The sequence below is a fragment of the Theropithecus gelada genome, chromosome 1, assembly GCF_003255815.1.
Source record: "Theropithecus gelada isolate Dixy chromosome 1, Tgel_1.0, whole genome shotgun sequence".
Lineage (NCBI taxonomy): Eukaryota > Metazoa > Chordata > Mammalia > Primates > Cercopithecidae > Theropithecus > Theropithecus gelada.
In genome coordinates this window covers 91,045,764-91,052,315 of record NC_037668.1, presented here as the reverse complement: position 1 = coordinate 91,052,315, position 6,552 = coordinate 91,045,764, and positions in this window count along the sequence as shown.

Below are 6,552 nucleotides of genomic sequence, written 5' to 3'. Positions count from 1 at the left end.
TTGATTTCAGCAGATGACACTAGAAACAAAATGTGGTTTGGTGATACATTACTTAGAAAAATACCTGTCTTAGTGACAAATTATTATTAGAATATTATATAAGATTTTAATGATTGAGGAGAAAAAAGACTATTACATATTATTTCAACAATTAACAATGTAACTATTATTTAAAATTATTATCTGGCCTATAGAACTCTGGCAGTTGAAATACTTGTATTGACAGTGCTTTTATTTTCAATCATTTAATAACACTAAAATGAGATTTTCTCTTTTGCCTAATATATAGTCTAAAACATTTTCTTAATCAGACTATTTTGAAGCTTACAAGTTGCCTTGTAAAGTGGTTCTTTGCATTATAATTAGATAAGGAGGTAGGATTGTTATAATAATGTTTTCACTTTTGTACTTTTATACTTAAAATTTCTTTCTTACATAATTCATTAATTCTTATAGCAGCTTTATGAACTAGCCATACAGTACTATATTATAGACAAAAAAGAAAACAAGAGTTTTTGTATACATGCAGTTCTGATTACATTTCTAGTGTAAAAGATGTACATATAAATTACATAATAATTAGAATGTTTCAACAAAATATTTAAATGCTTAAAATATTTTGTTAGTTAACACTTTATATAGATTTTGTTTGGCTCGTGGTAGCACTTTGGGAGGCCGAGGTGGAGGCCAGGAGTTCTTGACTAGCCTGGGCAACATGGCGAAACCCCATCTTTAAAAAAAGAAAAAAAGGCTGGGCATGGTGGCTCATGCCTGTAATCCCAGCACTTTGGGTGACTGAGGCAGGTAGACCACTTGAGGTTAGGAGTTCGAGACCAGTGTGGACAACATGGTGAGACCCCATCTCTACTAAAACTACAAAAATTAGCCAGATGTGGTGGTGCATGCCTGTAATCCCAGCTATTTGGGAAGCTGAGGCAGGAGAATCGCCTGAAGCTGGGAGGCAGAGGTTGCAGTGAGCTGAGATTGTGCTACTGACTCCAGCCTGGCTGATACAGAGACTCTGTCTCAAAAAATAAATAAATAAATAAATAAAATAACAAAAGAAAAAAACAAAATTAAATTTAAAACTCCAATTGAGAGATAATGGTACTATTTGGAAGGGGAAGATGTCAGAATTAATGAATTTATGGTGATTTTTGCTGTTCGTTGAAAAGTTTATAAGTAGTAATAAACATCGTGAACTTATTTTTTTGGCAGAAATTATTATACTGTACTTGAGCACCAAGCACCAGCTAATTTGTTCATACAACAAATATTTATTGAGGGCTTGTTATTTGCCAGAATGGCGATGGCTAAGGTTTGAATATATGTGTCCCTCCAAAATTCATATGTTGGAACTTAAACCCCAAGGTGATGGTATTAAGAGGTGAGTCCTTGGGAAGTGATTAAGTCACGAGGGCTCCTCCCTTGTGATTGGGATTAATGCCCTTACGAAAAAGGCTTCAGGCTGCTAGGCACTTCCATCTCATCAGCTATGTGAGGACACAGTGTTCATTTCTTGTGCCCTCTGCTTTCTGCTCTGTGAGGACACAGCGACAAGGCTCTGTTATGAAGCAAAGAACAAGCCTTCACCAGATGTCTTATCTGCCAGGGCCTTGATCTTGGATTTCAATTTCCTAGCCTCCAGAACTGTGAGGAATAAGTTTCTGTTGTTTATTAATTACCCAATCTAAGATATTTCGTTATAGCAGCATGAATGGACTAAGACTGGGTTGTAGTGTTGAACAAGACAGGCAAGGAAGAAGAATTATCAGACTTGTTATTACAGTGAATACTTTGCTACAATGTCAATTCATTAAACTTCACTCAGTCTAAGTCCCTGACAGAAAGTGCTTAGGTTGTTGATATTAGCATATGAAACTACTGCCTAAGCCTGGTTTTGCTGGATAATTCATATATCACTTATTAAGTCAACACATCTTTATTAAACCAGTTTCTGTTTAATAGAAAACAAATACTTCACTTTGACAATAGAAGTGAAAGCAAAAAAAAAAAAAAAAAAAGGTTGCCTTATTTCTTTTCCTTGTGCCTTTCCCATGTTAAACTCTGCTCGGCAAACTTTAAATGTCCAGCTCTCTGTAAAGTATGTGACACTGCTCCCTCCCTCCAATTTTGCCTGGCCCATGGTAGGCACTTGATGACTTAATGTAACTAATAATCCTGTTATTCTAATGGTCCATACTTCTAGTTCTGTTGTTGATTCTCCCATGATAATCTGGCATAAAGCAGTCACAGGATCTACCCATTTTCCTGTATAAAAATGCATACAATGTTTTCATTTACCCAGTTAAAATGTATTGAGGATTATATGATACTCGTTTAAACTATTTGTTCCTTAACAATTTATTTTCATTTTTTATTTTTTGATTTTTCGATTCTTCAACTAAGACAGCAGAAGAGGTGATTTACTGTATGCTTGTTACGCTTGGCCATAAGTGAACACAGAAATGAGCCCAGAATGTTACAGGTCCAGGGTAAATGACCAACAGGGGCTGTTTTGGTATGAGCAAGGTGGGTCTCTCAAAGGTGGTCTTGGTGATCAGATGGTGATGGAACTTCTAGGTCCTTTGAGAGACAAGTTCTAGACAGTAGCATGCAGTCCAACAACTTATACCGGCATCCCCAGGCTCTGGCCTCCATGTGTCTGCTCCTGGGGCCTCCATGGGTGCACAAGCTAGCGGTTTACTTGGACACCTGTGCCTCATCTTCTTTTGAGCTTCAGCCTGCACATTTGCTTCTTCCTCCACTTCGCTCTCATGGAGCAGAGGTTTCCAAGAGGATGATGCTAAGGCCGAAAGAAAGCTTATTTTTTATTTTTTATAATTATTATTTACAGACAGGGTCTTGCTCTGTCATCCAGGCTGGAGTGGCCCCTTCACAGCTTACTGCAGCTTCAAATGCCTGTGATCAAGTGATCCTCCCACTTCAGCTTCCTGAGTAGCTAGGACTAAAGATGTGAGCCACTGTGGCCAGCAGTTTGAACTATTTGAAATAGCTGGCATTTGATCATGTTTTTGATCTACAGAAAAATAAAAATTTTAGACAATTCAACCTATTAATTTTTGCTAAGGTGTTTTAACTTGACCAAAAATGTAATAAAGTTACCAAAATAATCACAACTGCAAATATGTTAATTACATTACTGTTTATGGTTTCCTTTCTACCTTTCTATTTCACCTTGATTGCTGGTATTTGCCTTTCTTTCTTCACTGAATGGTATTTCATTACCAAAAAATTAATTGAGTAATATACCTGTCACTCTAAATACTAAATTATATAATTTTTAATGTTAATGAGCCTAGAGTCCAACAGGCTAGGTCTAGCAAGCAGTATTATTTGACTTCTTTGAGGACTTTTAAGCATCAGGGTATAGTGGGTAGTATTTAATTTCCAAATCTAGTTACCGTTTAAAAAAATCAATTTATTTCACTATTAGAAAGAATACCCAAAACTAATTTTCATTGTTTCTGACAATTTGGAAGACTTCATTAGTTCATAATTTGGAAATTATTACTGTGTTTACCCTGAAAACTAGAATTTCAAGCCCTGTTACACTCATTTCTGATTTATTCTGATAATACTGTGGAATAATCTTATAATCTTTGCAAAATACAGTTACGACAAAATGATGTTCTCTGCGGAAATTTATTATTCTATCTCTGAAGAAAATGGAACATCCCCAAAGTTTTTTTTTTTTCCCAGAAAGGCCAAAGATTATAATTCTTTTATTTTCTAAATATAAAGCAACCCCACTGAATGAGCTAAAGCTCCCCTAAGGTAGAGCTCGAGCTGTTCTCTATTTCACATCTTTTAAGGCAAGGCAACATAATTTCATTTGCCTAGCACTTGTCAAGAAATATGGCTGAAAAAGAGAGATGTAACCTGGTTCTTTATGCAAATATCAGGAAACCCTGATAGCTAGCTACTTATCAGTCAGTCAGTCTAGGAGCCCTCAACAAGTAACTCAAATTAGTTTTAGACCCCCAAGTTTAAGACCTGTGGCTAGGCTTTCTTTTTTTTTGAGACAGAGTCTCGCTCTGTTGCCCAGGCTGGAGTGCAGTGGTGCGATCTCGGCTCACTGCAAGCTCTGCCTCCTGTGTTCACACTATTCTACTGCCTCAGCCTCCTGAGTAGTTGGGACTACAGGCACCCGCCACCATGCCTGGTTAATTTTTGTATTTTTAGTAGAGACGGGGTTTCACCCTGTTAGCCAGGATGGTCTTGATCTCCTGGCCCTGTGATCTGCCTGCCTCGGCCTCCCAAAGTGCTGGGATTACAGGTGTGAGCCACCGCGCCCGGCCTGTGGCTAGGCTTTCACAGGTTGACAGCAGAATGAAAAAACTAAGGACAATATATATTTTCCATAAACAAAAATTTATTAAACTTAAATGAATGTTTGTATTTTTTCTCCTTTTTACTTTTTGTTTTTAATACAGCCTATCTTTTATGAAATTATACTAATTTTTTTACTGTTTCTCTTTGCTAAGATCAACAGCAATCCCATGTCACGTCCCCAAATCTCTTTTGAAATATCCTTGAAATCCTAAACTCTTGGAAGCACCTTTTGCTTTTACATATCTGTTTTCTCACCTGTTAAATGGAGGGTGTTGATTCTGATTTCACTGGATCAGCGTGAAGGGTATATGAGATCTGTAGGTGGAAGTGGCTGGGACTGTACCTGGCACTTTATACATACTCCCAGCATTAGTTCAATATGAAACCCTGGTGTAGGCCTCAAGATTTCATCCAGTTTTCTTTTGTGGAGAATGAAGATCATAAGTTCAGATTGGGACACTACGTGGCACATAGTAGATGTCAAATAAATATTTTTCGTCTATGGAATACTAAAGTAGAAGAGTCTTACAGGCAGATTGATAGGAGGGTTAGGAGTACTAGAATGAGTTCTGGACAGGAAATCAGCAGTGCATAGATGGTAACTAAGTCAGAAAAATATGAACACAAGAGGCCCTGGGGCAGACAGTAAAGATTTTAAAACCCACAAAGCTGCACTGCCTCCTCAACAAACATGAAAAGGAAGGACAAACATTCGTGACATTCTACAACATCCTCATGGCAGTGGTTTGAACCATGTTCCTCTTAATTTTTTGGACTTTTTAATCTTCAATCAACGTCTGAAAGTCTTTGGACTCCCCTTGTTGAATCCTTAATTCCAGAGATAGAACATCTTTTCCTGTGAGGCTTCAGCCACTCTGGGTGCCGTTGACATTAGAGATAATTCTTTAGGGTGAACAAATATGTCAGAACTAAGAGATTGTTTAGGGGGTTCTTGAGTCAAGTGGGGTTATTCCCTGCTAAGAACTACATTCTTCTTGACAGCATGCAGCTGAAGAAAAGATGTACACGGGAAGGTAAGGAGGAAGGAGACCCCAGCCTAGCCAGCCAGAACTAATGAAGCCAGCCTGGCAATCAATGGGGTGACAGATGTTGTAGCCAGATCACTCTCACACCCAGAAGAGATGTGTGATTTTCCTACTTCTGTATAAAAGGGCAGCCAGAAAGACCTTTTTACAGCCCAGCCTTTGTTACCAGCTGTCTGGCTGTTGGTAGGACTTGTCTTTGTTTATGGCACCCTCCCCATTGCATCCCGAGGGTCCATTTACTTGACAAACTTCATTCTCATGTGCTGGGTCAGTCTGTCAGTTTGAATAGTTTTAAAGTTTTCTTGCCCTGGCCTTCCTTCCTAGATTTCTTCTCACTGAGAGTGGGCCTCAGCTAAACTGTGAAGTCGACCAAGTTCATTGTCCACAACTCTGGGATTCTTTCTGCGACCCTCACTCCCTGGCCCCCTGATGCCTTCTTCCTTTGACCACACACCATATTTATACAGTCCTTGCCTTTGTGGAGATCAGAAAGACCGTTTGATAAATCAATACATTACAATATTTATGGCAAATGCACATGCAACTTTCTCAGACCCCTAACAAGCTAATCTGTGTTCACATCCACCCTTTACTTCTAGTTTCAATGTGTATTAGTCAGGGTTCTCTAGAGGGTTAGAACTAATAGGATATATGCATATATGAAATATAGTTTATTTTTTCTTTTTATTTATTTATTTATTTATTTATTTTTTGAGACAGAGTTTTGCTCTCGTCGCCCAGGCTGGAGTGCAATGGCACGATCTCGGCTCACTGCAACCTCCGCCTCCCAGGTTCAAGCAATTTTCCTGCATCAGCCTCCTGAGTAGCTGGGATTACAGGCTTGTGCCACCATGCCTGACTAATTTTTGTATTTTTAGTAGAGACAGGGTTTCACCATGTTGGCCAGGCTAGTCTCGAACTCCTGACCTCAGGTGATCCACTCGCCTTGGCCTCCCAAAGTGCCTCACAGGTGTGAGCCACTGCACCTGGCCAAAAGAGAGTTTATTAAGGAGAACTGACTCACACGATTACACAATAAAGCCCCACAGTAGGCCGTTTGCAAGCTGAGGAGCAAGGAAGCCAGTGATGGATCAGTCTGAGTCCCAAAACTTCAAAAGCAGGGAAGCTCAGTACAGCTTTCAATCTGTGG